The sequence below is a fragment of the Pongo pygmaeus genome, chromosome 2 (genome assembly GCF_028885625.2).
Source record: "Pongo pygmaeus isolate AG05252 chromosome 2, NHGRI_mPonPyg2-v2.0_pri, whole genome shotgun sequence".
NCBI classification, from domain to species: Eukaryota; Metazoa; Chordata; class Mammalia; order Primates; family Hominidae; genus Pongo; species Pongo pygmaeus.
The window spans coordinates 100,488,194-100,508,541 of NC_085930.1; the positions used below are offsets into that span (position 1 = coordinate 100,488,194).

The 20,348-nt window shown below is 41.1% G+C and overlaps 1 protein-coding gene across 7 annotated transcripts in view; it reads left to right on the top strand.

Moving 5' to 3' along the window:
* SFMBT1 (Scm like with four mbt domains 1) overlaps window positions 1-20,348 on the top strand; it is a 146,697-nt gene that overhangs the window by 23,969 nt on the left and 102,380 nt on the right. For 2 of the 7 annotated variants that reach the window (XM_054483884.2, XM_054483880.2), the window contains one exon: window positions 3,685-3,777. The exons of the other annotated variants lie outside the window; for them this stretch is intronic. The gene's annotated coding sequence lies outside the window, so the exon portion shown is untranslated. The remainder of the gene's footprint in view (window positions 1-3,684; window positions 3,778-20,348) is intronic. 7 annotated transcript variants of the gene reach the window in all.

The window sequence follows — 20,348 nt, forward strand, 5'->3', positions numbered from 1 at the left end:
ACAGTCCGTCTCCATCACTCTTTTCATCTTGTAAAACTTAAACTCCATACCCATTAAATAGTAACTTCCCATTTCCCACTCCACCCCGCTCCAGGTAACCAGCATTCTGTTTTTCAGTTCTATGAAATTGACTACTTTAGGTACCTTATAGAAGTGGAGTCATGTATTTGTCTTTTTGTGACTGACTGGCTTATTTCACTTAGCATAGTATCATCCAGGTTCATCCACATTGTAACACGTGTCAGAATCGCCTTCATTTTAAAGACTGAATAATATTCCACTGTATGTCTATAGTGTATTTTGCTTCTTCATTCTGGTTTATTTATTTGTTTGTTTGTTTTTTATAGAAACAGGGTCTTATGTTTGCTTTTTTTTTTTTTTTTTTTTTGAGACAGCACCTCACCCTGTCGCCTAGGCTGGAGTGCAGTGGTGTGATCATGGCTGACTGCAGCATCTACCTCCTGGGCCCAAGCAGTTCTCCTGCCTCAGCCTCCCGAGTAGCTGGGACTACAGGCTCATGCCACCATGTTCAGCTAATTTTGTGTTTTTACTAGAGATGGTGTTTCACCATGTTGCCCAGTTTGGTCTCCAACTCCTGGGCTCAAGTGATCTGCCTATCTTGGCCTCCCAAAGCACTGGGATTACAGGTGTGAGCCACTGCACCCAGTCCAGCTAGGCTGTTTCTACAGTAGAAAACAAACACCTGCTAGAGTAGCTTAGATTCTTCTGTTCTTTGTTTCACCTAGTAAGTGAGGCCTTAATTTTCACCTCTTAACCACTTTTTATTTAATGCCATAGACGAATCCTAGAGAGTGGTGAGGAATCTTTGAGAGAAGAAACTTTATTGGGTGGGGTTGCTGGCCTCTGCTGTTTTTGCATTTAGTCTTCTATGAATCCCTTCCTGAATTTGAAGTGCTACTTTAGAAGAAATATAACCTCATCAGAATTCTAGGGGAAAATGGTTGGTTTGAATCTAAGCAAAAATAATGTATTAATATTTTCCCCTTCTGCGTGCTTTTTCTCTTTTCCCCTTGTAAGTGATTTTATTTCTCCCTGCGGTTGCTCTTTTTGAGCTGTGGTTATTGGAAACTCCCATAGAAAGGGGCCGAGCTGGTGGTGCTGGGGCTGGAAGGCTGTGACACAGAGCAGGTGAAAGGGGAGTCCTGCTTCCTTATGTCTTGTGATTCTCCCAAAAAGGCCCTGATGAAGGCCTTAGGTCATAAGACTTATGGAGACACTGTTAGCAACCATCAACTGATTTAAATGAAATCTCCAAATGGCAACAGAGTGCACTTGAGCCAGGAGTATGTCTGTGACCCACGGATACTTGCTGTCTTTTGACTTCATAGAGGCGTTTACTTTTATTTATTTAACTGTTTATTATGGAAAAATTTAAACATAACACAGAAGTAGAGATAATATAATATACCCTCAATTTACACATCACCCAGCTTTAACATTTTGCTTTCCTAGAGACATTTTCTAATGAGGGTAGGCATAAAGCGTTTGAGTTTTATATCACCTTTTCCTCTCCTTGACATTAGGTTTTAAGCAAAATTGTCTCCAGATTTACTTCAGCAAATTTAGGTACACACTAGTTACTCCCAAGACTAGTTATAGAGAAGTGATAACTGAATTTGATCTTTCGTTAGTAATGTACTGAGTGTAAAAAAGATTGTTGTTAGACATGTCCTTTACGAGTAGATTAAGTTTATTATATATTACTGTTAGGCTCAATGTAGCCAATAGGGGACCTCTACTTTCTTTCTTTTTTCTTTTTTTGAGACAGAGTCTCACTCTTGTTGCCCAGGCTGGAGTGCAGTGGCGCGATCTTAGCTCACTGCAACCTCTGCTTCCTGGGTTCAAGCGATTCTCCTGCCTCGGCCTCTCATGTAGCTAGGATTACAGGGACGCACCACCATGCCCCGCTAATTTTTTGTATTTTTATTAGAGACAGGGTTTCTCCATGTTGGCCAGGCTGGTCTCAACCTCCTGACCTCAGGTGATCCGCCCACCTAAGCCTCCCAAAGTGCTGGGATGACAGGCGTGAACCACCGTGCCCGACCTCTACTTTTACTTAGTATGGAAAAACCTGTATTACAAAACTCTGGGTGGAAGCCTGGGTATAGATTGGAAATGTGTTCTCTGTTCTTGGTTTCCCCTTCTCCCTCCTTCTTCCATCCTCGACTTGTTTTTCTGCCATTCATTCTACAAACATGTATTGGCTTTAATATACTACCCAAAAAAGACAAAAGCTTGTATTGCATTAATAAACCAGTAAGGAAATAAGTAAAATCTAGTAATTGTGATAAATGCTAGCAGGAAATCTGACTGATATATTAGAAAATAAGATGGGGATGTGTTCAATAGAGTGAAAAATCTCTTTTTTCCTTTTTCTTTTTTTTGTTTTTTCTTTGTTTGTTTTGAGATGGAGTCTCATTCTGTCACCCAGGCGGGAGTGCAGTGGCGCGATCTTGGCTCACTGCAACCTCCACCTCCCAGGTTCAAGCGATTCTCCTGTCTCAGTCTCCTGAGTAGCTGGGATTACAGGCATGCACCACCACGCCTGGCCAATTTTTGTGTTTTTAGTAGAGACGGGGTTTCACCGTGTTGGCCAGACTGGTCTTGAACTCCTGACCTTAGGTGATCCGCCTGCCTCGGCCTCCCAAAATGCTGGGATTACATCACGCCCGGCCTACTTTTTTTTCTTGGTACTCACTGGCCATGGCAAGAAAAAAAAAACTTTATGTACTGGTTTTAGACTAAGCTGTGGAAGGCAAGAAGCAGTCATGTGTAGAGAAGGCTGGGTGAGGGGTAGAGTACCTGCAGAGGCCCTGAGATTGGAGTCTGTGGTGAACTAGGAACCAACAGTGGGAGTATGAATGGAAAGAAGCCGAAGTGGTAAGTGGGGACACCAGATCTTGCAGGGCCTCGTATATCCCAGTAAGGAGTTTTGATTTTACTATTTAGGCAGTTACTGAAAGGTTTTAAGTAGGTTTGTGTCATGATTTGCTTTGTGTTTTAAAAAATGCCTGTATGCTCTATGGAGAATGGACTTCCAAATGCGGAAAGGAAGACAGTTTGGAGGTCCCTGCAATAGTCTAGGTGGCATGGACTAGGATGATGACAGTGAAAAATAGAAGTGTTTGATTTCAAAATTTATGGTGGCTAGACTCAGTAGGACTTGCTCATGGACAGGGTGAGGATGAGGAAGGCATCAACAGTGGTTTCTAAGTTTTTGACTAGGTTGGTCCTGTAATATTGAGATGGGGAAACCTGGGGAGAGTTGGACTGAGAAGGAAAAAGTTTTGGTTGCCCATGTAACATTAAAATGGAAATTCCAAATGAGTAATTGGATATGTGAATCTGGAGCTCAGTGAGTGAGTCCTAATCATTGATTTCACACATACACCCCCCCCCCCCAACACACACACCAGTGACTGAGTCCTCCTAATCATTGATTTCACACACACACGTGCACGTGTGTGTGCTTTTTTTTGTTTGTTTTTTGAGACAAGGTCTTTCTCTGTTGCCCAGGCTGGAATGCAGTGATACAATCATAGCTCACTGCAGCCCTCTTGACCTCCTGGACTCACATGATCCTCCCACCTCAGCCTCCCCAGTAGCTGGGGCTGCAGATATAGGCCACCACATCCAGTTAATTAAAAAAAATTTTTTTTGTAGAAACGAAGTCTCACTATGTTGTCCAGGCTGGTCTCAAGCTCCTGGGCTCAAGCAATCCTTCCACCTCAGCCTCCGAAAGTGCTGGGATTACAGGTATGAGTATTGATAATATTTATAGCCATGAGTTTGCATGACATCACCTAGGAAGAGAATTCCAGTGTGGATGGGAAAAAAAGAAGAGAACACAGTACCAAACCCCAAGGAATTCCAAGCTTTAGAGCTTGTGATTCTGGAGGAGGCAGCAAAGGAGACAGGATTGGCTAAAGAGGAAGAAGGAAAACCAGGAGAGTAGTGTCACAGTACCTGAGAGAAGAAAATCCTCTGAGAAGTGGCAGTTTACTGTGTAGAATGGAGGGGATGTGGTAAGATAAGAGAGCAAACCATTGGATTTAGCAATTGGAGGGTCATTGGTGATCTGGACAAGAGCAGTACCAGTGAGTCAGGTGAGGCTGTAGCCAGACTGGGGAGGAAATGAGGAAATGCCATATGAAGGCAAGCCTCTGAGATGAGACAGCTTGCTGTGAGGAGGAAGCAGAGAAATGGAGAAGTGCTTGGAGGGCACAAAGGGGTTTTCTTTTACTATTGAGATAGCAACTTGAGAGCCTGTTTGTGTGCTGATCCTATGGGACTGTTATGGTAGATGGGGGTGTAGAACATGGGGTCTAACTGAAGGTTCTAGGTTACAGAGTAAATATGGGAACAGGGTGGTGTCTAGAGCTTCAGGGAAAGGATTTTCCTTTCTCTGAAGGATGAAAACAGATCCAGGCAGGTGGTGGAAAAATAAAGGAAGTTCTTGGCCTTCATATTGTACTGCAGAACTAACTTTTTTTCTTGCCTGCTTCTTGCATTCTTCAATTTTCTTTTTCTTTTTCTTTTTCTTTTTCTTTTTCTTTTTGTTTTTGAGACGGAGTCTCACTCTGTTGCCCAGGCTGGAGTGCAGTGGTGCGATCTCGGCTCACTGCAACCTCCACCTCCCCTGGTTCAAGCGATTCTCCTGCCTCAGCCTCCCAAGTAGCTGGGACTACAAGCCCGTGCCACCATGCCCAGGTAATTTTTGTATTTTTAGTAAAGTCAGGGGTTCACTGTGTTAGCCAGGATGGTCTCGATCTCCTGACCTCGTTATCCACCCGCCTCGGCTTCTCAAAGTGCTAGGATTACAGGCGTGAGCCACCGCGCCCAGCCTATTCTTCAATTTTCTAAGTATGCATAGACTTCCAGTTGGTATTAAAGAAATGAAAAAGCAGTTTATTGTTTATTATTACTTGCCACACACTGAAAAGCATGTTTTTTAAATAGAGAAGGAAAAGAGTTTAGAAACAGCACAAGGTGTATATAGATGTTTACAAGAAGTCATGCTCATTTTGTTACGGTAATTATATTGCTTTTTTGAAGAGTAAAGGTATAAGCTGCAGGAGAAGGGAAGAGGCATGGGATGCTTTATTTCACGGAGTTGTTTCATATGAGTACTGGTATTTCTCCAAGTTGCTCTTTAAGTTCCTTCTTGCTCCATGAGAGTGCTTCATGTTGCAGTCCTGTCACTCTGCTGTTGGAGGAAGGTTTCCTTTATTAACTGTGTAAGACAACGTAGAATAGACATGGGAGACTACACTTCTGATCTGATTAGCCTATAAACCCCCAAGAGGGTAGGGATTTTGTTTTGCTCACTATTTCATCCCTGGATCCTGGAACAGTACCTAGCAGGTAATAGGAACTCAAGAAATACCTGTTGCGTGAATTAATAAAAGAACTGCCAAAAAAAATAAGTGTCACTGTACTAGTGGACCTGGAGAGTAAAGTGACTGCAACATCCTCAAAATGAAAATATTTCCTCTTTTATCCAGAGATCACATTCTTACCTAAAGTAGTATGGTGTGCAGAAATATTATGGGCACTAGATTAGACAGGCATGGATCCCATCTGTATCTTCTAACAGCTTGGGTATGTTTCTTAACCTTAGTTTCATTTTCTTTAGGATGGGACTAGTAATAATGTACTTTGCAGAATTACTGTATATTTGTATACTGTATATAAAGTACTCAGCATAGTAGCATAGTAGATCCTCAACAAAAGGAGGATCTCATTCGTTCCTATTTTTCTTAGTGGTTATATAAGTCTAGACACTGGAGACAAATCTAGTTAACAATAATCAGTTTTACAGATGGGAAAAATAAGGACATTGGATCTTTCCAATATGAATCAAAATAGAAATTTCCAATGTGAAAGGCAAAACTATAAGAGAAGATCTTTGTGGCTTCAGAATGGGGAAGAATTTCTTAAAACAAGAGGCAAAAAGCACTAACTGTAAAGGACAGGGTTGATAAATATGACTACATTAAAATTAAAAGCATTATCAACAGACAACATAAAGAGAGTGAGAAAATGAGACACAGAATGGGAGAATACATCATCGTATAGAACTGTCAGGATATGAGAGGAATTCCTTCAAATCAATAAATAAGGAAGACAGCCCAGTAGGAAGATGACTTGAGAAGGCACTTCTCAAAAGAGGGAATCCAGTGGTCAGTAAACATAAGAAAAGGCATTGTCTCACTTTAATTGGGGGATGCAAATTAAAACACAGGGATCTGTCATTACACACTCACTAGATTTGCAGGAATTTTAAAACCCACTGTCACTGAGTACGTAGAGCCACTGGAGCTGTTATTCACACTTGTGGTATGTGTGTTGATACAACCACATTGGGAAGGTTGGACATTGATTGTATACTTTGAAAGTTGGATATATGTTCACCCTGACCTCAGCTAGATTGACATGTCTTTGGCTTGAGGCAATCTCTGGAGGTTTGCACCGTGATCCATGATCAAGGCTGTGATGGTAAGTGTTATTAGAGCTCAGAGGGTGTAGTAGTGTCTGGTGTGCAGAGCTGGACCAAGCAAATTCCTCCTGCTTTGGAGTTAGAGGTGTAAGCTTAAAGTTCTGTTTTTTGTTTTTTTTTTTTTTACTTTGTCCTTTAATTTATTAATGATTATTTTCTAAATGTTAGAAATTCCTAACTTTAGTTTCTTTTACTGCTAAAAGTAGGGTGCTAGAAAGACAGTATTCTAAATCAAAGAAAAACCATAGTATATTGTTCTTGATGAAATAAGTCTTCCCTACTGCATACCTTGCTGTGTGAAGAAGAAAAATGAGAAGCAAACAACTGTAAGCTTTTTCTTATTTTAAAAATAGTTTTATTTAAAAAATAAGAGGAAAATCACCTACTTAAAGTATACAATCTGTTGGTTTTCAGTATATTTACAGGGTAGTGTAACCATCATGATAATCTAATTTTAGAACGTTTTCATTATTCCAGAACAGAAACCTTGTACCCATTAGCAGTTATGCCCTTTCCCTGCTTTTTCAGCCTAAAGGAACCACTAATTTACTTTCTGTCTCTCTAGATTTGCCTATGGTGGACATTTTGTGTAAATGATATATAATATGTGGTCTTTTGGACCTGGAGTTAATTTAGCATAAAGTTTTTGAAGTTCATCCATATTGTGTGTGTATCAGTATTTCATTTGTTTTTATTACCAGATAATAGTCTACTATATGGCTATGTCACATCTTACTTATCTGCTCATCAGTTGATGAACATTTGGGTTGTTTGTACATTTTGTCTGTTGTCAGTAATGCTGCTGTGAACATTGCTATACAAGTTTTTGTGTGAACATTTGTTTTCATTTCTCTTGGGTATATACCTAGGAGTGGAATTGCTGGGTCTGTGGTAACTCTTATGTTTAACTTTTTGAAGAACTGCCAAACTTTTCAAATTGCCTATACCATTTTACCTTCTGGTTTCTCCACATCCTTGACAGCACTTGTTATTCTCTATTTTTTTTTATGATAACCATTCTTGTAGCTTTAATTGGGGTATTGCAAATTAAAATACAGTGTTTTTTTTTTTTTTTTTTTTCTTGGGACAGGGTCTCTCTCACCTGTCACCCAGGCTGGAGCGCAGTGGCATGATCTTGGCTCACTGCAACCTCTGCCTCCTGGGTTCAAATGATCCTTCCACTCAGCCTCCTCAGTAGCTGTGACTACAGGCGTACACCACCATGCCCAGCTAAGTTTTGTAGAGACGGGGTTTCACCATGTTGCCCAGGCTGGCCTCCCACTCCTGGGCTCAAGCGATCTGCTGTGCCAGCCTCCCAAAGTGCTGGGATTACAGGCGTGAGTCACTGCTCCTGGTCCTATTACTTTTTATATAACTCAAACATGATTCTGGCTTTTGAAATGACATTTGTTGAGGGAGGTTGCTTTATGCTTTCATTTTGGGGGTCCTCCAGATTCATAATTTCTCTCTGCTGTATTAGCATTTATGCTGGCTGTGTCTTTATTCATTCACTCACTGCATCACACACTGAGGGCCTGTCCTTTAGAGTCTAGTCCCAAGAGAGCCTAGGACTCAACCCTGTAAGGGACTGTGACACCTGATTTTGTGTTGCGAAAATAAAGAATATTGTAAAAATAGTTGTACAGTTTATAAGGTAGACTAGATGTACTGTTGGTCTCCAGAGCTCTTTATGAAGATCTGTTTTCAGTAAAAGCTCTCAGATAGGTTTCTTGTTGTCAGTTGATTCATTGGGTGGTGGTTCTAAAAACTGTTTGTTTTTTTTTTAAATACAGGGTCTCTCACTCTGTCACCCAGGCTGGAGTGCAGTGGTGTGATCACGGCTCACTGCAAACTTGACCTCCTGAGCTCAAGCGATTCTCCTGCCTCATCCTCCCAAAGTGCTGGCATTACAGGCATGAGTCACTGCGCCTGACCTAAAAACTTTCTAAGAAGTGATCTCAATTCTTTCTTGAATTGAGGCTTTAGGACATTCAGTGAAATGCCTAAGAAGAAATGATAGAAGATGAGGAAATCCATTTTGGAAAAAGTCTTATGTGTAAATATTTTATTTTTGAATGGCAGGCAGCCCGGTGTGTTGGCAAAATAACTTAGGTTATGGATTTGGCTGTCATTTACTAGTTGTGTGATATCGGACAAGTTAAATAAGTTCTTTGAGTCTCTTATTTCCTGACCTTTAAAATGGGAATATTTCAAATGGTGGTGGGATGGAAGAGGTATCATATCACATGGTGCCTAGTGCGGTAAGCACTAAGTGTCAGCTCTCTTCCTCCCTGACTGCGAGGCAGTTTATTTAAATAAAATGATTCTTGGCCGGGAGCAGTGGCTCACGCCTGTAATCCCAGCACTTTGGGAGGCTGAGATGGGTGGATCACCTGGGATCAGGAGATCGAGACCAGCCTGACCAACATGGTGAAACCCCATCTCTACTAAAAATACAAAAATTAGCTGGGTGTGGTCGTGGGTGCCTGTAATCCCAGCTACTTGGGAGGCTGAGACAGGAGAATCACTTGAACCCAGGAGGCGGAGGTTGCAGTGAACCGAGATTGCGCCATTGCACTCCAGCCTGGGTGACAGAGCGAGACTCCGTCTCAAAAAAAAAAAAAAAGATTCTTTATAAATAAACTGTGTTCCTTCTTGAAGTAATTAAATTTACTATTAATGGATTATTATTTAATAGTAACAAAATGGTGAGAGCATTTTGGCAAGAGCAAATATAGTAATCATTTCCTAGAATGTGAAAAAAGTTGATTCCAGCTAGCAGTGGATAGAAAAGTGAATTTAGCAGAAAACTCACTTCTGGTCTGTTTTGAACAACTTAGCCATACAGTAGCACTAAGAGTTATACTCAAGATGTAATATTCTTTTGCCAATTCTAAGTTTACCTGTTCCCTGTTGTCCACCTAGAAGTTTACTCTTTAGGTGAAAGATTGAAGAATGATTACCCTTACCATTTTGAGTAGAAACTAGTGCATAAATTGTAACAGCAAGTTTCATGAATGAATTGTACTATCTCAACTTAGGGCCCATCACTGGAAATATTGATGAAAATATTTTCCATTGAAGCAGCAAGAGTTTTTGCCAACATTATAATCAAATCCAGTAGCTCCACAATTCCTAAAGCAGATTTTCAGATGATTGTGATTGGTCTTTTAGATGTTTTATTTTTCAAAATATGGTTTACGGTTTGGGAAAGGTAGTACAAAATATTTATAATTATTTATGGCATTTTTTGTATTTTTGTTATTAGTCTCTTTAGCATTGAGTTTTGAGAGATGTTAGCTTTTCAACTATAAAGCAGGTGAAATATGCTCCAATCATTATATGTTAATTTGTTATTTTTATAGCTGAACTAGATTTGCTGGTGATGGAAATTTAGCCTGCAAAAACTAAAGTGTGTCTTCCATTTTCCCATAATTGCAGTACCTTGAATCATATGATATGTAGGCCCTAACCTTTGACTTTTGGGTTTGTTGGTCAGTGTTTTCCTATTACTAAAATAAGCAAAGGATTAAGAGCACTCACTGCAAGGCACTTCTGTCCTTTTTAGCAGCCATTGAATCTTGTCCATTTGCTGCCCAGTGACTTAAATGCCTACTTCTTATTCACTGCCTTCAGCTTGTATCTGTCCTTCTCTTCTCAGCCACCCACATCGTAGCCTCGGCTTCCACCACACAACTGGAAATCTCTCCCAGAGGGTGCCAGTGACCTTTGTAGTGGCAAGGCCAGTGTCCTTTCTTTTCTCAGCCTTTATTCTCTTGAATTTCCTTTCATGTTTGGCTTTGTCATTGGTACACTCCTCTTTGTGAGAGGAAACTTTCTAGGTTTCCTACCTCTCAATTTTTTCTGTATTTAATTTATACAAAGTGGCTCATGTAGTGGCTGGCACATAGATACTTAAAAAGTGTTAGTTCCTTTCTCTCTTTTTTTGTGGTCTCTCCTTCATTCTCTGTTCATTTCTCCGTGAGATTTTCTGATTCATAGTTACCTTCACCATGCCAGTTGACTTGTAAACCTACAATCCAACCTTTCTTATACTTTGTCATCTGACAACAGCCTGGTTTGTAGCTGATTCCAGGACTTCTTCACCTGGGTGGCCACTCTTGTTACCCCAGAGTTCACTAGTCATGGTGAACACACCAGTCTTTTACACTTCCCTCACTCCCAAACCTCAGTTCTTTTTAACTACTATCCCAGTATTTTCAGTGGCACCAGTATTTCTTTTCCTTTTCACATGCTAGAATTTGGATTCATCTTTGATTTTTCTGTCATTTCCTACTTTGAAATGTTGCTTAGGCTCAATCCTTTGACACCATTCTGATGGCCGCTTCTCTGCTTTAAGCCCACAGCCTTTGATCTCTGGGCTAGTCCAACACCTTCCTGCTGGTCTGCCGCTGGTCCTAACTGCCCTTTAACTGAGTATATGTCACTTGGCAGCTATAAGATTTAGCACTCCTCAAGTCTTTCCTGTTTGGTGCTGTTTGTGTACTATAGAACTTTTATGTATTATATGTACTCTTCTGTGGGGCCTTGTTATCTATGCCAGCAGACTGATCCCTCCTGCCACCTTACACACGAGCATACTCTCCACCCTGCCCCTTGCCAACCTGGTGCCAGCCTGATGCCTGCCTTGGTACCCTTTGCGTGCTGCTTGGCCTGCCAGGAATGCCTTCCACCCTTTCCTCTACCTTTCCAAGATTCTGTCTGTCCTTGAAGATGAAATTTATGCCTTTCTTTTGGTAAAGCTGTTTGCAGCTATTTTGACCCACAGTTAACTCTCCCTTTTTTGGCAGCTAATTTTGAAAAGCCTTACATTTCAGAAATTTCCCTAGTGATTCTGTCTGTAACTGTAAAATCCTTTAGGGCAAGACTGAGCTTCCTATTGGGCTCCCCCATCATCCCCTGGGAAGTAACCAAGAACAAAGGAGGTGCTCGGTAGTAGACAGAGACAAGTTGCTAGCAGCCTGGTAAAGAAGCATGTTAAATATGCTGGTTTTTAACTGTGTTGGTAAATACTGAGTGGAAGACAGTTCCGAAGATACAGATACCAAGTAGATGTTTCTGAGCTTAGTGGTCTTTTTTATCTGGTGTCATTTTGTTGATATGGTATAACAAATATTGTGGAATTAAAATTCAATGGAGAAGCTTTGGGCAAATTACCTCATTTAAACATGTTTTATAAGTTAAGTTCTATATATACAGAGATGTTTGTCACTTTCTCAGTCAGCTACTGTAAAACAAGTACTAGGCTATAAATAACATCATTACAGAAAAGCACACTGTATTTTGATTGTACAAATTAAGTGAATGTCATCTTACTTTGAAACATGGCTCCACAATTACCCCCTTGTGCATTTTCCCCATCTATATTGTGTAAAGAACATTAAGAAAATTTCTTGTGTAATTTTCTTTCTGCCACTCACCTCCTCCTCCCAAAAGCATCTCTGGACTAGAAAGGGCTTACCAGCCCCACAGAGGGTTCAGTCAGGACCCATGTGCTACTTTCTCCTGGCCTGGCAGCCATGTTCGGTCACTGCCCAGCTGCTGTCTCTTGATGCCTTTGTCTCCCTTTGTCCTCCCCTGGGATAGGTAGCTCAGGCTTCCTGAACCACACCCCCTTGCACTCCTTGCTGTAGGAGCGTTGAAGAGCCAGAATAGCTTTCTGGTTGTTCTCTCTTTACTCAAAGAAGTTTCACTTGCTTGTTTGTTGAGAATGAGAGAATCCATTTGAGTTAGTTTTTTCTTTCTCCTTTACTACTTAAAACATCCTTCCTTTTCATTATGATTGCTTGCTTTTAGCTTGTTTCCTATTGGCTTGAGGCAAAGGGATCATGTTTTAAATCTCTGTAGCTGCTACATAGTAGAGCATAGTATAGAAACCAAATATAGTTGACCTTGAACAGCACAGGCCAAATCACATGGGTCCACTTTATGTGGATTTTCTTCTGCCTCTGCTACCCCTGAGACAGCAAGACCAACCCATCCTCTTCCTTCTCAGCCTACTCAGTGTGAAGACCATGAGGATGAAAACCTTTATGATAATCCATTCCACTTAGTGAATAATAAATATATTTTCTCTTCCTTATAATTTTTCTAATATTTTCTTTTCTCTAGTTTATTTTATTGTAAGAATACAGTGTATAATACATATACAAAACATGTTAATCCACGGTTTATCAGTAAGGCTTCTGGTCAGCTGTAGGCTATTAGTAAAGTTTTGGGGAGTCAAAAGTTACATGCAGATTTTTTCCCGCGAGGGCAGTTGGTAATCCTGACGCCTGTGTTGTTCAGGGGTCAACTGTAAATATTTGTTGAGTGAATAAGTGATTCATGTGTTAAAAAACCAAATTTACTGAAAGAGTGAGGGATTATATTATCTAGCACCAGATTTCCTCCCACCCTTGTATTCTCCTATATTCTCAGCAGATTAACAACTTTTGTTGTTCAAAGTGAGGGATTCTTTTTTTTTTTTTTTTGAGATGGAGTCTGTGGAGTGCAGTGGCGTGATCTCGGCTCACTGCAATCTCTGCCTCCCGGGTTCAAGCGATTCTCCTGCCTCAGCCTCCCGAGTAGCTGGGATTACAGGCATTTGTCACCATGCACCAGGCTAATCTTTGTATTTTTAGTAGAGACGGGGTTTTACCATGTTGGCCTGGCTGGTCTTGAACTCCTGACCTCAAGTGATCTGCCCCCTTGGCCTCCCAAAGTGCCGGGATTACAGGCATAAGCCACTGTGCCCAGCCAAAAGTGGTATTCTCACTTCCTGTTTTTTCTTTTTTCATTTTCTTCCTTTTTGTAGACACAGGGTCTTGCTATGTTGCCCAGATTGATCTCCAACTCCTGGGCTCAAGTGATCCTCCTACCTCAAGCCTCCTGAGTAGTTGGGATTACAGGTGTGAGCCACCATGCCCGGCTGCTATTCTCACTTTACAGAGTAGGATATCAAGACCCAGAAGGGTAAACAAAATCTTCCAGCCGGGCACGGTGGCTCACGCCTGTAATCCCAGCACTTTGGGAGGCTGAGGTGGGCAGATCATGAGGTCAGGAGATGGAGACCATCCTGGCTAACATGGTGAAACCCCATCTCTACTAAAAATACAAAAAATTAGCCGGGCGTGGTGGCGGGTGCCTTGTAGTCCCGGCTACTTGGGAGGCTGAGGCAGGAGAATGGTGTAAGTAAACCTGGGAGGTGGAGCTTGCAGTGAGCTTAGATCGCGCCACTGCACTCCAGCCTGGGCGACAAAGCGAGACTCTGTCTCAAAAAAAAAAAAAAAAGGTCTACCTAGGGTCATGAAATTTGTATGTGATGAACTGGAGCTTGAAGTCAGTGTTACTATATGTAAAGCCTGGATTTCTTTTTTGTTATGCAACACTATTTTATACTACTTCCCTAGTGACCAAATGGAAGACTTATTTAGTACTTTTACAAAGAGAACATTCTTGTTGGAAAGAATGTGTGTGTATGTATTAAGATTGTATCCATTACTTTCATTTTGGAGAGATACTAATCATTTAAAATGTTTTTGAAAACTTTTGAAACAGCCCAAAACAGAAAAGTTACAAGTACAGTAGAGAAAACTTGTGTTTTCTTCTCCAGAACCTTTAGAGTTGTCCGCCTGATGCTCCATCACTCTGGAATTACCCTAGTGTGTGTATGTTTCCAATGGTAAGGACATTTTTCTACATAAGTACAACATAACCATCAAAAGCAGGAAATTAACATTGACACATTATATTACCATCAAATACTCCTCACCGCCCCCCCCATTCCCCATTCAAGTTTGACCAATAGTCCCAATAAAGACCTTCCAGCTCCTTTCCCCACTGCCGTTTTTTTTTGGGAGGGGGCGGGGGCAAGCAAAAGGATTCAGTTCAGATTCACATGCTTTGCTTTTAGTTGCCAAGTCTTTCTCAGCCTTCTTTTGACTTTCATGGTCTTGATGGGTTGGAAATTATAAGCCAGTTATTTTGTAGCCTGTCCTTCAATTTGGGTTTGTCTCATGTTTTCTCTTGATTAAACTCAGGTTGCATATCTTTGGCAGGAATATGGCAGAAATGATGCTATGTCTCATTGCCTCCTAATAGGTGACATACAATTTCAATTTTTTGCATTTTTCCACTGCTAAATTATTCTTCCATTTTTAATTGGTATTTTATGTATAAGTACTTCCAAATTATGTTAACTATCTCATTCTTCATCACATTTTCAATTTATTGATTTATTAATTTATTTCAATATGAACTCATGTTTTTTATTTTAATCAATGAGCTATAATCTTTTATTATTTGTATTGATGCTTAAATTGTCTCAGATTTGGCCAGTGGGAGGCCCTTCAAGCTGCTGCTTTGTCCTTTTGACATGTCTCCATTATTCTTGGAGCATTTTCTTGTTTTCTGGCACAAGTGTTCTAGGCCAGAATTTCTCAACTCTGGCACTGTAGGTACTCATATGTGTGGTTATTTGTTTCAGCATACATTCCGTTCTGCAAAGAAATAGAAGATATTTGAAAAAATAATTAGCAAATATTGACCTTTTTTGGTCCTTAGTCTAATATATCACTTAGAGTGACTTTTTGATACAACTGTGAAGGTGGCAGGCAGCCTGATATTCCTCTTTGTTTATTTTTCCTTTTTCCTATCTAGCAGGGGAAAAGAGGTCTTGTTTAGGAAGTGCTAAGTAGAGGTATTAAAATTGTCAAAGCCTTTTAATTGTCAGAACAATAATTTAAAACAAACACAAAAAGCCTCCAAACACTTTTGATTGATAAAGCATTTCAGTATCATTGAAACAAGAGTGGGAGAGGGGATGTGCTCCTCACCCATCTGTCACATATTTAGTGAGCATGTGTCTACTGGGATCAGGGACCACGGCTCTTCATGAGGCAGCCAGGGCTACAAAGGCAAACAAAATTCAGTGTGGTCCCTGCATACCCTCATGGAGCTTACAGTCTACTGGTTAAGAGACAGAGCCATAAAATGAAACATGGAATGGTGGTCATAAAAGGAACTGCCCGGAGCAGCAATTCCTCACTTGTGAAATATAGCAAATGTTCTACTTTACAAATTGTTCTGAAGGTAAGATGAGATTATGTAAGCAAAAGTCCTTTGTAAACTGTGGAAGGTTACATAAATGAAGTACAGTCTTCCCTTGGTGTTTGCAGGGGATTGGTTCCAGGACCCCTCCATATGTAAAATTCATAGACGCTCAAGACCCTTATATAAAACGATGTAATATTTGGATATAGTCTACATACATCCTCCTGTATACTTTTTTTTTTTTTTTTTTGACACGGAGTTTTGCTCTGTCTCTCAGGCTGGAGTGCAGTGGCAGGATCTCGGCTCACTACAACCTCTGCCTCCCGGGTTCAAGTGATTTTCCTGCTTCAGCCTACTGAGTAGCTGGGGTTACAGGCACGTGCCAACACGCCCGGCTAATTTTTCTATTTTCAGTAGAGACGGGGTTTCACCATGTTGGTCAGGCTGGTCTTGAGCTCCTGACCTCGTAATCTGCCCACCTTGGCCTCCCAAAGTGCTGGGATTACAGGCGTGAGCCACCGTGCCAGACCTGGACTCTTTTTATGATTATTAAAGTAAACATCCCCTGAGAACTAACCTCCAGGCTCTTCCTCCCCATTCCATCCTGAACATCAGTCTCTGATCTCTCTATATGTGCACTGCTGCTTACTTTCCTGTCATTTTAATCCCATTCAGAAGCCTTCAGTCTGAAATTCAAACTCTTGGTATATAAGGCCTCCGGGCTAACTCCAGCCTAGCTTTCCAGTCTTTTCTTGTTGCTTGCCTTGAAGTGACCTCTCACTATGCTTCCGCCAATGGGCTAATCAACTTCTTCAGGCAGCAGCTTGAAGGCAGAGTCCAATAAACTTGTTGGAGCTCAGCCACAGCATCTGCTGTGACTGCTCCTCCTCATCCCTCCTCCCAAGAACCTGCACTGCATGGTCCTGCCTGCCCCACCCAGAGTGCCCTTCTGGTTGCCGGCTTGGACCACAGGCTCTTTCGGAAGGCTGGTCTGGAATTGCTACTGCCCCTTCATGCACGTCCACCCTCTCTCTGTCTTACAATTGGCTGAGGTGTTTCTGTGCAGCTGATTTTTCTGACCCATGTTCACATCGTTTACCTCCCAAGTAGAAAAATAAAGATGACACAAAGGAGAAAAAATACCCCAGCCAAATTGGTCTAGTCACTGTGCCTGAAACACATGTTGTGTGTTGTCATCTCTATGTTTTTGCTTTTATCCTCCTGCCTGGAATTCTTTTCCTCTTCTCTGTTTTTCAAAATTAAATCCCAGCTGGGCACTGTGGCTCCTGCCTGTAATCCCGACACTTCGGAAGGCCAAGGTGGGAGGATCATTTGAGCCAGGAGTTTGAGACCAGCCTGGGCAACACAGTGAGACCCAATCCTGTTTCTACAAAAACAATTAGCAGGATGTGCTAGCATGCACCTGTAGTCCTAGCTACTGTATGGCAGGATAAGGTAGGAGGATCATTTGGGCCCAGGAGTTTAAGGCTGTAGTGAGCTATGATTGTACCACTGCACTTCGGCCTGGGTGACAGAGTGAGATCCTGTCTCTTAAACAAACAAAAAAACCACATGGTTTAAACCCCCTCTTCACTTTACTCCCATCATGCGTACAGCCTATTCAGAGCATTTGGTAGTCATCATTTACCATCGTAAGTTGCTGTTAGGTTTTTCCAACTGGCATGACATGCTCTCAAAGTGTACGGACTGTATGTAACATGTGTTTATATTTCCCATTTTTATGTAATCTCGAATAAGTTTTTGCTGTTTGATAAGAAAAGTGACCTGACTACATTCAGATCAGCTCCCAAGAATTTAAAACGAACTCCTGACTTTTCAAAACTACAAAGCAATAAATAAACTGAATTTACACTGGAAGAAAAAAGAATTATTAAACTTTATACTAATTGTGCATTTTGTGAAAAGTTACAGCTTATCTGACTTGTGTCTCCTCTCAGTAGAAGATAATCACTTTTGTACTGTGAATATTGTTGTCAAGAAGGAAGCCTCAAACTTGAGACAATCGTGTTCCCTTCTCATTCTTTCCAGTTCCAGGAATGGCTGCTTCAGCTTAGCACATGTGTGTATTGGCTGGCATCAAGGTGGAGGCCCCACGTTACGCAGGTGAATGAAGGCTCCTGAAGGCTTTAGGGGCTTAAGATGGAGAACCCTGTATTTCTCTTTGTACACAAGAAGTTGTGTCTCAAAATTTCAGAGATCTATCATTTGGTTGTCTACCATAATTAAAAGTGAAAATCAGAATAAAGCCACCTAGGTCATTAAATGCAATTCTTTCTTTAAAAAAGAAAGAATGGCTGGGCGTGGTGGCTCACACCTGTAGTCCCAGCACTCTGGGAGGCCAAGGCAGGGGGATCACAAGGTCAAGAGAATCAAGACCATCCTGGCCAACATGGTGAAACTCCTTCTCTACTAAAAATTCAAAAATTAACTGGGCATGGTAGCACATGCCTGTAGTTCCAGCTACTTGGGAGGCTGAGGCAGGAGAATCGCTTGAACCCAGGAGGTGGAGCTTTCAGTGAGCTGAGATCACGCCACTGCACTCCAGCCTGGCGACAGAGTGAGACTCCATCTAAAAGAAAGAGAGAGGAGGAGAGAGAGAGAGAGAAAGAAAGAAGGGAAGGAGGAAGAGAGGGAGGGAGGGAGGGAGGAAGGAAGGAAGGGAGGAAGGAAGGGAAGAAGGAAGGAAGGAAATGCTCCTGAGTACCATGAAGGTAAAGTATTTTGTGCCTTGAGAACATGAAACGAGGATATATGAATTTTTTTCAGTAACTGAATATGATCTAATACCTGATGAAATTCCTTCTTTTTGAGTTAAAGCCTCATATCTATAACTTTAAAAGATGAATTTCCAGTGACCATTGTTTCTCCCTTACCATTCTAGCTTCAGCACTCATTGTTGAAGGAGTAGGTTGTTGAGGAAAAGAATGGTTAGGAATTGGAAATATCTAGCTAATGGTGATGATATTATAGTCATTCCATACTTGTTAAGTATTGTTGATTTCTCAGAAAGATTTCTAAGATATAAAATATATTTTGGATATAATGTCATGTAATTTTGGATATTAGTCATGGGAATCACCTCTCACGCTGCTGAAATGCAGCAGTTTCTTTTCTTTTCTTTTCTTTTTTTTTTTTTTTTTGACCTTTCTATGGTACTGACTGAAATGCAGCAGTTTCTTCAGCAGAGTAGTAGCATCCATGAATATAATGCTGTCAGTTACTATGTGCTCTTGTGTTTACAACAACTAATTATGATGCTACTGCTTCTGTGGTATGCCCTCTGAGAAGGCTGATTTGTTACTATAATTTTATTTTTTGGCTTACTTTTTATTATGGAGGTATTTGAGCATATGGAAAAACAGGATATCATGTTACTTGGTTCCCACAATTATCAACACGTGGCCCACTTGTTTTATTTATACTTTGCTCTCATGCACGTTCACAATTTTGCATCCCTCATTGCATTGTTTTATAGCAAATCTCAAGTATTATATCATTTCATAAATAATTCAGTATCTCTAAAATGATGACTTTTTAAGCCATAATACCTTTATCACATGTAAAATGAATAATTCCTTAATATTATCAAGTATCTAGTTGTGTCATCATTATTTTAAATTCTTTATCATGTGAAGAATATGTTTTAATTGTGGTATTAGCTTGATGCAGAACATATAGAGTTTTTCTTTTGAAATTGGAGTATAAAAAGAATAACTCTGTTTCTGGAATAAAAATTTAAACCCCATCATCTTTTTCTTTTTTTTTTTTGAGATGGAGTCCCACTGTCACCCAGGCTGGAGTGCAGTGACACTATCTCAGCTCACTGCAGCCTCTGCCTCCTGGGTTCAAGTGATCCTCCCGCCTCAGCCTCCCAGGTAGCTGGGATTACAAGCATGTGCTACCATACCTGGCTAATTTTTATATTTTGAGTAGTGACAGGGTTTTACCCTCAAACTCCTGACTTCAAGTGATCCGCTTGCCTCAGCCAGGACCGGAGGGGGTGGGGAAAACACCCAATAACTAGACATCTTCATATAACTATCAGTCTTGGTTAATTTTAACTTACATTATATTTTCTCATTGCTTTGAAAGTTAATGAATATCATATGACTTGCTGAAAGAAAGAGGAGGCTGTTTTGAAAATTCCTGCTTCAAGTTTAAGCAGGCTGGTGCTGAGCAGGTGTTGAGTTTGTGGGCTCTTGAGCCCAATGACTGTAGGGTTTTGGATGGTAGTCAGTGGCTTTGGACTGTGAGTTTAGCACCCTCGAGACAGACTTCCAATTTTTGCTCGTTATTCATTACAGTTCACTGCGGCAGGTGTTCAGTGAGCACTTAGTTTATTCAAATTAGACGGAGGAGAATACCTCCTAACTACAGAATACTGAAGTTATTATAATTTGAAATAATAACTTTGGGCCTGGATAGTTTTGCTTATTTGTTAATTCAAGATACTGGGCTGGGTGATTTCTTTTTTTTTCTTTTTTTTTTTTTTTTGAGACGGAGTCTCGCTCTGTCGCCCAGGCTGGAGTGCGGTGGCGCGATATTGGCTCACTGCAAGCTTCGCCTCCCGGGTTCACGCCATTCTCCTGCCTCAGCCTCCCAAGTAGCTGGGACTACAGGTGCCCGCCACCATGCCCGGCTAATTTTTTGTATTTTTAGTAGAGACGGGGTTCACCGTGTTAGCCAGGATGGTCTTGAACTCCTAACCCCGTGATCCACCCGCCTCGGCCTCCCAAAGTGCTGGGATTACAGG